We start from the raw sequence: 8,428 nt of genomic DNA on the forward strand, positions 1-8,428 counted from the left end.
CTCCCCATCAGCTTTGCTGATAATTTCTTGAGCTATGGGGAATTAGCCCTTTTGAAGGGTATCTGTAGATAGCTATTAACAGTTGGGAACGGTTCTCTGTTTGTCCAATTGAATGTAATCTGTTCCATTCTTTTATTATGTTCTCCTCTATCATCTGCCCCCTTCTTTGTCTCTTCTCTAAACTAAACAGTCCTAAACTTTTCAGTTTGTCCACATATGGCAGTTTTCCTCATTCTCAGAGCCTGTTTTGGAAATCCCCTTTATAATGCTGTATCCTTTTTAGACACTAGATGACCAAAACTGAGCTGATATGCAGAGCAGGTTATTCTCCATCCCATTTCTTAGGCATCTAAACATTGTCTTTGATTTGGCCACTACGGCAAAAAATATAAAGGGAAGAGTAACCACCTTTCTGTATTCAGAACTATAAAATCCCTCCTGGCCAGAGGCAAAACCCTTTCATGTGTAACGTGTTAAGAAGCTAAGATAACATCGCTGGCACCTGACCACAATGACCAATGAAGAGACAAGTTACTTTCAAAGCTCGGGGGGGACACACGGGATGACAAAGGGTCTGTCTGTCTGTGTGATGCTTTCGCCGGAACCAGGTCAGGAATGTTCTTTAGAACTTCTGTTAAGTTAGTAAGTAATCTAGCTAGAAATGCGTTAGATTTTCTTTTGTTTAATGGCTGGTAAAATAGCTGTGCTGAATGGAATGTATGTTCCTCTTTTTGTGTCTTTTTGTAACTTAAGGTTTTGCCTAGATGGATTCTCTATGTTTTGAATCTGATTACCCTGTAAGGTATTTACCATCCTGATTTTATAGAGGTGATTCTTTTACCTTTTCTTTAATTAAAATTCTTCTTTTAAGAACCTGATTGATTTTTCATTGTTCTTAAGATCCAAGGGTTTGGGTCTGTGTTCACCTATGCAAATTGGTGAGGATTTTTATCAAGCTTTCCCCAGGAAAGCGGATGTAGTGCTTGGGGGGATATTTTGGGGGAAGACGTCTCCAAGTGGGCTCTTTCCCTGTTCTTTGTTTAACACGCTTGGTGGTGGCAGCATAGAGTTCAAGGCCAAGGAAAAGTTTGTACCTTAAGGAAGTTTTTAACCTAAGCTGGTAAGAATAATCTTAGGGGGTCTTTCATGCAGGTCCCCACATCTGTACCCTAGAGTTCAGAGTGGGGAAGGAACCTTGACAGGCTACTACTGTGAACGAGCAGGTGTTTTGTTGATCTGCTATTAATGACACCCAGGTCTTCTCCCTGAGGTGTGTTCTGGTTGGGATGTTTCTGCCTGGCAATGTCTTGGCAAAGGTTTGGTTTTTTTCACTCTCAAAATTTGAGCAACCGGGTGAATGGAGAACTCCCTACAGCATGGACTCCCTAGTCTGGCTTTCATTGCATTAAGAAACAACACTTGGATAACCAGTATCCAAACTCGTGTTTCCTGCTGCCTATTAAGATTTCCCATACAATGACATTTAGAATTATTGACACATGGAGCACCATCAAATACAGAATTGGCATTAGTAGGGTCAGTTGTTCATAATTCATTTATCTGAATAAAGAAAATGTCATTTTTCAGTGTGTGAAGAGAGACCAATCTGCTTCACCCATGAGAACAGCCTCCAGTAGTGCATGTAGTGTCTCATATTAACATTGTATCTCCACTAGGCATTTGTACTGTGACCATCTCCCTTGACTCTGGGCACATACAGAAGTCTGTTGAATGTATGGTACATGCAGAAGACACGGTTCTGCCTCAGAATTGGATACCTTCTCCCATACTCCATGTCAAATTCCAACACAACTGACTTCACCAAGTCCTCCACCTTCATCCTGCTGGGCATTCCTGGCCTGGAGACTGCCCATGTCTGGATCTCCATCCCCTTCTGCACCATGTACTCCATTGCGGTCTTTGGGACCTTCACCATCCTGTTCATTGTGAAGATGGAGCTAAGCCTCCACGGGCCTATGTATTATCTCCTCTGCATGTTGGCCATCAGCGACCTGGTCCTCTCCACGTCCACCCTGCCCAAAATGCTGAGCATCTTCTGGTTCAATTCTAGGGAGATCAATTTCAGTGCCTGCCTCACCCAGATGTACTTCATTCACTGTGTATCAACGATGTAGTCTGGGATCTTCGTGGCCATGGCTTTGGATAGGTATGTGGCCATCTGCGATCCCCTGAGACATTCCACTATCCTGACAAAGCCCGTGGTGGCCAAGATTGGCCTGGTCGTGGTGCTGCACGGTGGCATGCTCATACTGCCCTATCCCATCCTGGCAAGGCGGTGGCCATATTGTAGAACCAACATTATCCCCCACTCGTACTGTGAGCACATGGCCGTGGTGAAGCTGGCCTGTGCTGATGTCCGCATCAGTAGTTACTATAGTCTCTCTGTGGCATTCTTGGTGATGGGTCTGGATGTGATTTTTATTGCCATGTCCTATATCCAGATTCTCAGGGCCATCTTCAGTCTCCCGACAAAACACGCCCGGCTCAAGACTTTTGGGACCTGCGGCTCCCACCTATTTGTCATTTTAGCCTCTTACATCCCAGTTATCTTCTCCTTCCTCACGCACCGATTTGGTGACAATGTGGCCCTGCATTTCCACGTTCTCATGGCCAATGTGTACCTCCTGATACCCCCCATGCTGCACCCCATCATCTACAGGGTGAGGACGAAACAGATCCAGGACAGGCTGCTCTGGCTACTTATTCATAAAGGGATGTAAAGTTTTCTCCTGATGCTCTGGCTCTCAGACTGAGCTCCATGCAGAGCTGGCTGGTGACATGGTGCTGGGCCCTCTTCCCTGAATCACTTACTGGACAGTCAAAGAGACATTAAATCCTTTCCTGACCTTACTGTGCTGTGTGAGCATGACAAACTGGTCAATAGATCTATGTACAATTCAGTGGGTTGCCACATCTCTAACTGCTGGTGTCTGGACCCCCGAAACCCCACCCCTTGCCCCATCTCTTGTGTTAAGGCTCTGACCCTGCTTTACCTTTTCCCCCCAAGTCCCCACCCCTGTCGTTGGCTCCTCTGTTCCCCTCCCCCTGTCACTTGCTGGATCATTTCCACCTCCCTTCTATGACATTCTATATCTTGGGGGAGTGTTTTTTAGCCCCCATATTCCTCAATATCATATAATTGTGATCTTGCTTATAAAGCATGACATGTAAGGTATCAAGGGAAAGGTTATGATCTGCTGAAAGTCATTTCTCTGTCCATATATGTGTATCATTGATGCATGTGAAGTTATGAGAATTTGGTCGTATGATTGTCACTAAAACATGCTGTAAATTGGGGAATTAACCAGATATTAGCTCCCCAGAGGCAACAGCAAGGAAAGTAACCAAAGCCCTGGCAGTGTGTCAAACAACCCATCAACAGCCATTGTCCAGAAAGGGAGCTACAATGCAATGACTCACCTGCATGAGGCCCCACCAGGGGAATTGCTCAACCTTGCTTGGAGAGACTCAGTAATTCTCATGTGATGCTGAAGGGGGTCAGGGTGGGTCAAAGCCAAGAGTGAGGAAAGGACATGATAAAAGGAAGAGACATTTGCCATGCTCTTCTTCTCTCTTCCACCTACATCTACAGACACCATATCAAGCGACTGAAGTGCTGATCAAAGGGGAGAGCTTGGCTGAAGGGCAACTAGCCAGCCTGTGGTGAGACGCATCTAAGTTTGCAAGGGCCCTGAAAGTGTTAAGATCAGCTTAGAATGAGTTCTGCTTTTATTTAATTTGACCAAATCTGACTTGTTGTGTTTTGACTTATAGATTTTAAATGATTATCTTTGTAGTTAATAAATCTGTTTGTTTGTTCTACCTGAAGCAGTGTGTTTGCTTTGAAGCATATCAGAGGCTGGTACATATCAACTTCTTTGTTAAATTGACAAACTCATAAGATTTCAGCATCCAGCGGGCAAAACTGGACACTGCAAGATAGAGGTTCCTAGTGTTGGGGTCCCAGGGCATGGCCACTGGGTAAGTCGAGGGGTTGGAAGGCCATGCGTGTCTAGGAAGTCTCTTTGCTCAACCCCCCTTCACAGAATTCAGTCCTGGCTGGCCTGAGAAAGCTCTTGCACTCCCAGAATAATGCTGCAGCTGCAGATAGAGCTGTTTTGTGTAGGTTTTGCTGGCGCCACATTAGGATAACGGCAGGAATCAGCTACAAGGCCATAACTGCTTATTTGCCTCATTAATCGCAAGGCTAAGCAGGCTGTGCTGTTGTTTTGAATTGCTAAAATGCTCATTCAAGGTTGCCGGAAAAAGTATTGTTGTAACCCATATAAGGCAAAGCAGTTTTACCTGGCTGATGTGTAATGCAATAGAGATAAGGAGAATAAAGGTATGTGACTCTGCCTGCTCTGTGTGCAGGATTTGAGATTCTTTTCTCCCTGTATCTTCTTTGGAGCTCCAAATAAACTTTTCTGCTTCTCCACCCCGTTGTGTTTATTGGGTGACGCATACCGGGCAACAAACCCCTGCTGTTGCTTGCCTCTGGCACGGGGTGCCGGCAACAGTTTTTGGCGTCCCTGGGTGGGCCACGAGGCCGCTATTTAGCCTTGCCCAGACCCCTCCCAGCGGTCAAGGATTACGGCAACAACCGACGCCCAGTGCACACCGGTGAGTTCATCGGGAGCCTCGGAGGAGACGTGATTTGATCGACCCTGGAGGGCACAATGGTGCAACACACTCATATAGTGGAGAAGCAGCTGTGGGCGATGGTGAGGAACCTATCTGTTGGATAAGGAGAGGAGCAGCTGCGGGCGACGGTGGGGAACCGGTCCCTTGGATAAGGTAGGAACCTTTTGAAATCTGGATTGTATGCTCTGTTGGAACCTGGGGACGCCCAGAGTTGCCCTGTAGGTATGGGACAGGGACAGAGCTCAGGAGGCAGGCACAGTGTACTCCCCTAGATTGCATTCTAGCAAACTGGAAAGCATTTGGATCAGATCCAATGACAAAAAGCAAATTAAAAAGGTTCTGTATGGTTGATTGGCCACAGTATCAATTAGAGGACCAGGAATGGTGGCCACCGGGGGGGGTCAATTAATTACAACACGATCCTCCAGTTACTCCTGTTCTGTGAGCGAGCGGGAAAGTGGACTGAACATCTGTATGTGCATTTGTTTATGGTTTTAAGAAATAGAACAGATATTTTACAGTGCTGTAATTTGACTTCGGCTGATTTGGTAGCGGTAGCGGCTGCTGTTAGTCCCCAGACCCCCACCCCAGCTGTAATGGCAGAGCCGGTGTCCCCTTCGGCCCCTACACCCACACATACAGAGGCCCAGGTCCCATTTGCTGGACTATACCCATTGCTTACTGGAACTAAAATCGCCCGTACTGCAAAGGAAGGGCGGCCGACCATGACTATACAGGTCTAAACTCATGTGCCTTTTAATCCTGTGGACCTGGCTGCTTTCAAAGCACAGGCAAGAGAGTTCTCTACCAACCCCAGCAAGTTTATTTCAGTTTTTGAGGGATGTCTTAGCAGTCAGAAGCTGGATTGGGATGATTGTAATATTCTTCTGCGAACGTTACTGTCCGAGGTTGAGCGACAACAGGTCCTAGCCAAGGCAAGGGAGGAAGCGCAAAGGCGATATGACCAGAACCGTGACCATGTCCCGACCCCGGCTGACCAGGTTCCCTTAGTGGATCCTAGGTGGGACCCGAATGATAATCAAGATATGACCCGCCTTACCTCCTATAAGGAGCTGTTGCTGTATGGACTCTGTCACGCAGCTGTTCGGCAGAATAGTTGGGCCAAACCATATGAAGTAGTGCAGGACCTAAAGGAAAGCCCAGGGGCCTTTCTACAGCATATTCGGGACATGATCTGGCAGAATACCAATGCAGACCCTGATGATCAGCAAACCGAGGCAATCATAAAGGGGGTATTTACGAGCAGGGAAGCCCCAGATATTAGAAGAAAGCTACAGAAAAAGAAGGATTTGATGGGTGTGACCATGGCACAGATTTTAGAAGCAGCAAATCGAGTGTATAGTTTAAGAGAGACGGAGAAGGAGAAGAAGCAAGTGAGACTGATGGTAGCGGCGGTGCAGGCTGGTGTGAGGGGAAGTGGATGGGAAGGAAGGGACAGTGGATGTCCAGGCCCGCAGGAGAGATGATTGGGATGCAACCAGTGTGCACTGTGTCGGCAGGAGGGACACTGGAAGAATGAGTGCCCAAACAGGAAGGAGATAGGAGGTGCCTCTATGATGGCTGTGGAGGAGCAAGAATAGGGGAGTCAGGGGAGATGGACCATCCTACCCTCAGAACCCCGAGTAAAAATGAGTGGGAATTGCAGAAATGGACTTATTAGTAGACTCTGGAGCAGCACAAACTGCCGTAAATCGACCCCTTCAGCTGCCAGTAGCAGATTCCCTTACTGTGGTGGGAGCCACAGGCAAAGGCACCAAGTGCCCAGTGTATGCCCCAGCGAAATGCACTTTGGGGGACAGGACTATCTCCCATAAGCTGGTATATCTCCCCGATTGCCCAACCCCGTTGCTGGGACGAGATCTGCTGTGCCACCTAGGCACCACCCTGCATTTTACTCAAGATGAAATAACCCTTACCCTACCCTCTGAAAATGCATGGATCATGACCCTTACAGTTAAACCCTCGGCTATGCAAGCCCCCACAATGGAGCCAATGGGAAGGTCAAGTGTATCCCCTTGTGTGGGCAACAGGGATCCCGGGGAAAACTACTCACCAGGCCCCCATTCATGTCCAGCTCATACTAGGTAAAGGCCCGGTGCAAGTAAAACAATATCCAATCAAGAAGAAAGCCAGAGAGGGGTTGCAGGAAGCCATCGATTCCTAATGTACGGTATTCTCCGGGAATGTCCGTCTGCCTGGAACACTCCCATTTTACCTGTACAGAAGCCTGACGGCACTTATCGGCTGGTACAAGACCTAAGGGCAGTAAATGAATGGGTTAAGACTCTGCACCCTTCGTCCCTAACCCGTACACCCTATAGGGGGACAGTATACTCATTTTTCAGTTTTAGATCTAAAAGATGCTTTCTTTGCCATCCTAGTTGCATCCTCATCACAGGAGGTTTTCTCCTTTGAATGGGAGGACCAGAACAGAGTTAAAAGACAACTTTGCTGGACAGTGTTGGCCCAGGGATTTAAAAATTCCCCCACCCTCTTCGGCCAGGCTCTGGCCAGAGATCTAGAGGAGTAGACCAATGAGGAGGCCCTCCTTCTGCAGTATGTAGATAATTTGTAAATTGCCACTCTGGGCTTAACTCCCTGCCTTGAGCCTCCTCAATTTTATTGGACTCAGAGGATATCGGGTAGCACGGAGTAAGGCTCACATAGCCCTCCCAGAGGTACGGTACCTCGGGTTCCACATACGACAAGAGGAGTGCCAGCTTTCCAATGAAAGGAAGGAAGCTATATGCCAAGTTCCTACCCCAAGTAATCGTAAGTGGCTCAGGGCATTTCTGGGTATGGCAGGCTTTTGCAGGTTATGAATCCCAGAGTTTGGACTATGGGCCAGACCCCTGTAGGACTGTGTAAAAGGAGCAGACCATGACCCCTTCTATTGGACCCCAGAGGCCGACAGGGCATTTAAGATCTTGAAAAGAAAGTTAATGGAAGCTCTGGGCCTGCCGGATCTTTCTAAGCCGTTTCAGTTGTATGTACATGAACGAAAGGGGGTGGCCCTAGGAGTGCTCACACAGCTGCTAGGAGCGTGGAAACGTCCGGTGGCACATTTTTCTAAACAACTGGACCAAGTAGCCAAGAGCTGGCCAGCGTGCCTGTGGGCAGTGGCAGCCACTGCCCTGACCCTGGCAGAAGCAGAAAAACTAACTTTGGGAGGGACAATACAAATATGTACTCCCCCATATGGTCCGAGGCTTATTGGATGCAAAAGGTGGCCTTTGGCTCACCCAGGCTCGGATGGCTAGATATCAGGCCAAACTACTAGAGAACTCTGAAGTCACCTTACAGCCTTGCCCCTCCCTTAACCCTGCCACTCTCTTGCCAGAAACAGAGGAACAGGAACATGACTGTCTAGAGATCATAGGTGCCCAGTACTCCAGCCGTCCGGATTTAAAGGATGTACCTCTCCCAAATGCAGATTATGGTGGTACACCAATGGCAGCAGTACTGTGATAGATGGGCAAAGGAGGGCAGGTTATGCTGTTGTGACCCTCCATGATACTGTGGAGGCCGAGAGGTTGCCTGCTGGGACCTCTGCCCAGCTTGCCAAACTGGTAGCCCTGACCCGTGCACTGGAACTGTCAAAAGGGAAGCGAGTCAACATTTTTACTGATTCAAAGTATGCTTTTGGGGTGCTGCATGCTCATGCTGGCCTGTGGAAGCAGAGGGGAATGCTGACAGCCCAAGGCTCCCCAGTCAAGTACGGGCCCCAAATCCTCCGGCTCCT

General features: G+C 48.0%; 1 pseudogene; it reads left to right on the forward strand.

Annotated features, from left to right (window-relative positions):
* The first annotated feature begins 1,742 nt into the window (after positions 1–1,742).
* Positions 1,743–2,741, forward strand: LOC119565120 (annotated as a pseudogene).
* Positions 2,742–8,428: the final 5,687 nt, after the last annotated feature.

The sequence above is a fragment of the Chelonia mydas genome, chromosome 1 (genome assembly GCF_015237465.2).
Source record: "Chelonia mydas isolate rCheMyd1 chromosome 1, rCheMyd1.pri.v2, whole genome shotgun sequence".
Classification (NCBI taxonomy): Eukaryota; Metazoa; Chordata; order Testudines; family Cheloniidae; genus Chelonia; species Chelonia mydas.